This window comes from Equus przewalskii, chromosome 8 (assembly GCF_037783145.1).
Source record: "Equus przewalskii isolate Varuska chromosome 8, EquPr2, whole genome shotgun sequence".
Taxonomy (NCBI): domain Eukaryota; kingdom Metazoa; phylum Chordata; class Mammalia; order Perissodactyla; family Equidae; genus Equus; species Equus przewalskii.
This window is the reverse complement of record NC_091838.1, coordinates 66,036,330-66,043,727: the sequence shown is the minus strand read 5'-3', so window position 1 is coordinate 66,043,727 and position 7,398 is coordinate 66,036,330.

Here is a 7,398-nt window from a genome sequence, read left to right as displayed (position 1 = left end):
GCAGTTAATTGTCATAGCACAGAGGCAAGTCGTAAGTTATAATACACATTTTACTGATGGGAAAACTAAAACTCATATAGTTTAAGGTCTTTGCCTAAAGTCAAGCAGCCAGAAAATGGTAGAAGCATAATTCAAAGCCATGGTTGCTTGACTCCAAAGGCTATGCTCTTTCAGTTTTCCCATGCTGCCTCCATAGCTATGTTGGGATACGACCATAGGATATTGATCATGGAACAAGCCAAAAACACCCACTATCTTCTCCATTATTTAATATTTTATCGAAGGAATTAGCTAATGTGTTAGGTTATAAAAAGCAAATAGAGGCAGAAGGAAAAGGCCAAATAGTTTCTATGTACAGATTATAAAATTATAAATCTCGAAATCCTAGATAACTTCATACAAAAGCTGCTACAAATGATAAGTTAGCAACGTAGAGGGTATAAAATTTGCATGCAGAAGCAACTTATATAAGAACAGAATCAGATGAAGGAAATCATGAAAGAGCAAACCTAATTTTCAATAGCAAAATGAAATAAAGTGACATCAAACACATGCACAAACTTAAAAAGAAAAGTAGAAAACCTGTGCTAGACACACACACACTTAAAAGACAGAGAAGTAAGTTGAATAAATGGGAAAACATTCCATATTCTTCGTTAGGATGGCTCCCTATAATAAAGATATCAATTCTCCCTATGTTAATTGTTCAATGGAATGTGATCCCAATGATAATGTCCTTCCCATCTCCGTGGAGCAAGGCAAACTTACTATAACATTCATTTGAAAGAATTAAAGAAAAAAGAAAAAGAAACAGTGAGACTAACCAGGAAAACCTTAAAACTGAGAAGTAATGAGAGAGGGGTGCTGATTCTTACAGGTTATTAAAACATACAAGTTATAAAGCTTCTTTATCCAAAAAAAATTGTAATACTGGTGCACAAATTAACAGATAGACCAATGAAATGGAAAGGAAAATCCAGAAGAAACAAAAATACATGTGGAAATTTAGTATATGATAAAGAGTATATCTCAATTCAATAGGGAAACATAAAAACTTTCGATAAATGGACAGCCAAGTACAAATATAAAATTGGATAAATTTTTCTTGCCATATAACAGAATAAATTCAAAATGACTTAGATATTTGAATGTAAAACTAAAACTATATAAATACTCAAATAAAACATAAATAGCTTCCTTTATAATCTGAGAGATAGAAAAATGATGTAGTACGGCCAAAATCTAGATGTCCTAAAGTGAAGTTTGATAAATTTGAATACATAAAATTTAAAAGGTAACTTTTTGTGGAAAAAAGGAATAAAAAAGTAAAAAGGCAAATGTCAACTTATATCGCATACAACTTATATCATAAAAAGCTATTGCACTGACACATGAAGAACTTCTAAATATTGAGAGAAAAAAACCCAACAATCTGATGGAAAATGAGCAAAATATATGAACAGACATTTCACAGGAAAGACATGTAAATGGGTCACAAACATTTGAAAAAAATCAATTTTATTCATAATAAGAGAAATTCAACTAAAACCGTATTGAGATACCATTTCTCTCTCATCAGATTGGCAAAAGAACTCAAAAACTTGAAGACATATTTGTCAAGGCAGTAGCGTCCAGATGCTGCCATATACTGCTGGTGGGGTTGCAAAATGACAGAATTCCAATGAACGAGAAGTTAGTGATACATAGAAAAATTTCATATATACTTACATTTTGATGCAGAATTTCCACTTCTTGAAACCTATCCCAAAGATACCTTGGCAAACCTGTGAAAGGATACATGCCCAAGGATACACATTGCAGTTGCAGTACTAATTGTAAAAGAATGGAAATCACTCATATGTTCATCAGCAAACATCATGAATCAAATTGAATATTTTATGATATGACCACCATGCCATCACATGCAGCTATATAAAGGAATAACATTTATATCTTTATTGTCTTTTCACAACATAAACCATCAAGGCAAAAACCAAAAAGCAGAAAAGAGTGTGCACAATATATTAATTTTTATGTAGGGGGAAATAAGTGTATATATTTGTTTTCACTTTCAAAAAGAAAAAATGGAAGAATAAACCCAAACTTAATAAAAACGGTTACCTATCAGAGAAACTAGAAAAGAGAGGAAGGACCAGAGAAGAAAGACACACTTCTTTAAATTAATCTTGTTTTATAGCTCTGACTGTGAAACCAGGGAAATATTTTACTGGTTAAATAACCAAAATTTACATAAAAAAGGCTATCTCTCAAAACTGAAAGGAAAAAACAAAAACAAATCCACCCACTTCGTGTCAAATTAGTCATATAACCAAATAAAAAATAATCATAGTGATTTAAAAAGACAATGTTTTGACTATACAACTCTGATGAGCTATATCTAAAGGACAAAAAATACAACAAAGGAGTCATACATTGCACCCCGTAGACTCATTGTTACTAATAATATAGATAAGGTTATTTTGGAATACCCACACACAAACACATATAAAACAAGTTAATATATCAGGAATCATTAAGAATCATATTTTCAGTGTAAGAGAGAAGAGATACAAATATAAAATTAGAGCTTAAAATTATATAATCTTTCACTGAATTGGAAATTTTATGCATTTACTATTTTTTCTCTTTCTAAATAGAAATGCACTGATTCTAAGCTGTTTCAGTGGACTAAGTTAGAAAAATATGAGCTACTTCAGTGGTTTAAAAATACCCAGAAGCAACAACCACATTTGGAAAAATGCTGAAATGTGTGGATAAAAAAATTGTTGAGTTTTAGTGAGTGGTGATAGCAATGTAACACAAGTGTAAGATGAGAGTGAATGCACTGACACAGGAAATGGTACCCGGAGACTGGCCCACCAAACAGAAGACCACCCCTAGAAACATCCTTCCATGGTAGGTTGAAAGAGGTCAGACTGAATAGCTGCTATCAGAACCTATGAATCAATCTCTCTGGCATATCTACCTACAGCAGATTCTCTTTCTAGCTAACCAGTGAGAGGACTTTTGAAGCTGAGATACTGAACTTGGACATCTGCATATTTGATACTGCATACTTGAATGTTCCCTTGCTTGGTTTATTTAAAATGTCTGCCAATTAATCAGTCATTTAACATTTCTCTTTTTTTTACTACTTTAATGTTAGGAGGCGTGAAAATGGGGTGGAATGATTTTATACAAAGAGTGTAAGATATATCTTCAAGGTGATTATAATTCAACAATGTCAGGTCATAACTATGACTAATTATAATCTAGTGGAATGAGTACTCTGTTACTCATTAGGAGACATTGCTTCTGAATTACGATCTTGAAAAAATAAATTTGGTAAATATTCCCTGAAGGTCCAATATTTGCTAAGCACTGTTCATAGTGATGATCAACTGTAGCACAAGATAGACAGACTCCTGCTCTTACAGAGCTGACAATCTAGTATAGAGAGACAGAAAACAAACATGCAGCATGTAAATTAGCAACATTTCCAATGAATGCTATGAAGAAACTAATAGATGGAAGAAAGTGACTGGATTGGGGAAAGAGGTATAAATTGGGTTGGTTGATCAGGAGAGACCTCACTAAGGAGTAAACGACAAGGAACCAACCAAGAATAGATCTGGGAGCAGAAATCATTCAGACAGAAGAAGTAATCTTTTCTAAGTCAAGGATGAGACCTTTAGTATCAAGGTACAAAAAGGATAGTGTGATTGAAATGTGTTGAGCAAGAATGCAAATATTAGTAGATGAGGTCAGGGAGGGAGGAGGGTGACAGATCCTGTAGGGCCTATGGGTTTGGAGTTTAAGGGAAAACTTTTGGTAGGTTTTAAAGATAAAATTAGTATGCCATTATCACATTTTTTAAAGATCACTCTGAAGATTCTGCTTGAGAATGCATGCAGGAATACAAGAGTGGCTAATACAGTGGATGAACTGAGAGCTGACGATAGCTTGCACTAGAATAGAGGGAAAGAAATGAACAGGACTTATAGGATGAGGATGAAGCATAGTGAGAGGAGCTAAAGAAAAAAAGGAATCAAAAGTGAATCCTGGATTAATGTCTTGAGCAATTGAGTGGATGATAGATAAGCCACTGCCTTTCTATACTTACTGTTCATTTTTGCAAAAGGAAGTTGGGTTGTATAACTGAAATGTTTAACTCCAGATCTAGAATTCCAGATGTAGAACAAAATTATGCCAATTATAATTTCAAAGGGAGGTCAATGAGAGAGAACAATAAAACCTTTGTTTAAACTCAAAGAAATTATTTGCATATTTAAACTCCATAGTATTTTTAAAGCATTTCAATATCTGAAAAACTCAGGATTCTTGCCATTGTGAAGGTCAACTGGTCTTCTCTTGGGTACTTCAAGCCCGTAAAAATTTTTCTTGCTTTAGGGCTTTGTTCTTTCTGTTTATTTCCTTTGCTGAACACCACACCAAGTTCTTTGCATGACTAGCTCCTGCTTGAATAAATGAATGAATGAAATAAGAACGACCAAATATCTAATTTGCTAAGGTTTATAAATTATGATGATAAGTCAAATATGAGCATTGATCTGAGAATTATGGAGGTTTTAGTTTTTTCCCATTTCTCTCAAATTATAATTCCTTTCAATCAGTGAGTGGAGATCAACTGTGTTATAGAGCATTCATTAAAATATGATGAATTGGAATTAAGGGACTAGTGGATAAAACGTGCTCAAAAAAAAGAAAGGGAAGTGTAGAGAACACCCATTTCCAAAGGATTAGATACTTGGTCACAACTTAAGTAGCTTCTCCTGGATGTTTTGTCTGTGAAGAAGAGCATTTGTCAATAATCTTAGAAGAGAAAAGCCTGTCTGCACTCCTTCACAGTCATAACCTCTAGAGGAAATCCCCATCAGATCAAGGATACTACAAAAGACAACCGGAATTTCCCATCTCCTTTGGTAATATTTACATATCTGAAGAATCTCTGGAACTTAGTAGCTGAGATTTCCTGACTTTCAAAATTTTGACATGTTTTGGTTGTTATTCCCTAGAAGCTAACACACTCCTTTGTTTTCTCTTAGACATGACATACTTTCTTCGTTTCCAAGCCCTGCTCTGGCACTTGGTTGATGATTGCAGTGAATCATTAAAAATGCATGAAGTCTCACTGGTGGTTTTCCTCTCTCCATATTGCAAGAATTTTTATTCCTTCTTAAGAAGGAAAGAGTTCCCTAAGTGCAGGCATATATCTGAAAGAGATACCCAAAGCAAAACCTTGGAAACAGCCCAAGGTGTATATAAACATCCTTTGCAGATAGCAATGTTTAATGCATACGAGGGCTTTTAAAGCAAAACTTTCTTGACAGGCCTATTTCATGTTCATCCAGTGGAATAACTGCTTGTAAAATAGTGAGATATTATTCATTTAATCCTTCTCGGTACAGGTGATGGAGTCATCCGCCATAGCATAAAGGTACATAATATATCACAGAAGTTCTGTTTTTTGGAGCCAAAACAACCAAGAAGAATTTTAAAAGTCTGTCAATTGCTTTATTTCTCTTTCATATATAACCATCATTGTTTTAAAAAATTTTTCTAACACATCTGATGAAGTTTGACATAAAAGAGAGCCTTCTAAAAATTGAAACGTCTTCAAATCATCCAAGGTCTATTTCTGACTCTAGGACTAGGCATATACCAGCAGAATTGATGATTATTCACGTGACTGGTCTTGTATCTTCCGTTTCTTACCTTTTACTGCCTCTTTATCCCACCACAAACTATTCCTGTAACTTAAATACTGACTTGGATCCCATAAGAAAGAAAAATCTTGGCTCAGCATTACTCAGCTTAATAGAAAAATACTTGTTCTTTTTAACCAGATAGTACTAAAATCAGAGTCATCAGAGCATCTCTAGAAAAGTCTTCCAATTGAAATCCATCCATTGTTTTAATTGCTGTGATTTCAACTCCTTCTAATCACATTTTTCCTCCTTGTCCAGAATCATATTGTATTAGATTTCTATTGCTGCTATAAAATATTTCCACTAATTTAGTGCTTAAAGCAACACAAATTTATTACTTCACTCTTCTATAGCTCAGAAGTTCAGGTTTGCTTGGCTCATTTCTCTGTTCTGGGTTTCACAGAGCTGAAATCAAGGTGTCAGTCTGCTGGGTTCCTATTAGGGTGCTCTAGGAAGAATCTGCTTCTATGCTCATTCAGATTGCAGGCAGAATTCTGCTCCTTGTGGCTGTAGGACTGAGGTTCCCATTTCCATGCTCACTGTTGGCTGAAGGAGGGCACCTTTAGCTCCCAGAGGCCTCTTTTTGGTCCTTGCATGTGGGTCCCTAAATCTTAGTGCCAATAATGGTGCCTCAGGTCCTACAGGCACTTGGAATCTTTCTGACTTCCCCTTCTGCTGCATCGCTTCTGTCTTCCTCTTCTGCTACATTTTTTTCCACTCAAACCAGAGAAATTTCTTTTTTGAGGTCTCATGTGATCAGATTGGACCCTCCTATAAGGTGGGATGATCTTCATACTTTAGGGTCTGTATGTAACCTTAACTACATCTACAAGGTCCTTTTAGCCATGTAATGCAAGATACTCACAGTTTCTGGAGATTAGGGCATGAATATCTTGGATGGTGGGACAACAGGGGAGGAGGATTATTCTGTCTATCACATATACTGTGTTGGGAGATCCATTCCCATGAACCTAATCCCTTTTCTCCATTCACCCATCATGGCTTAAAGAGACAGATTCAATTCTCATTCCGAACTGTCCAGAAAGCTGGTAAAGTTTGGAACATGGATTAGTTTTAGAAAGAATTGGAGACAAGGCAGAAAATGAGAGGTAGGAAATTGGGCAGATGCTCAGGATGATGGATTATGGATTTGGTACCCAAGCTCATCTTCACTGATGCTTGGAGTTTGAGTCTGAATTGAAGAAAAGGATACTAGGGGAAAGGCAACAGGAATGCACCAGATCTTGTTTCTAGGGGTGACAACTTCCAAATAGTGATGTCAGTGTAGATGATATACTTGCTATAGTTACAACTGATATCTAAACTAAAAAATAACTGAATAAATTGTGAGTGGTGGACATCAGAGAATCTATCTCTGAGAACATGTGACTAACTGAATAAGTTAGGGACTTCTATCATTTCCACAGAACTCTTAACATCAGATTTGACTTCATCGTATGTTTTCCTATGAAGTCTAACTGACTTTATTTTAAATAATATTTGCTGTTGATTAATATTAAACTTGTTTGGACCAGATAATCTGAAAGATTTTTTTAAGCACCACTCATTCCTCTAGAGATATACTTCTCCTTAAAGCCATTCTGTTCTTAATTCTTCTCTGAAGGATTTAAAATCTAGTAGTCTAGGGTTTATGGTGCATCTGACTCTA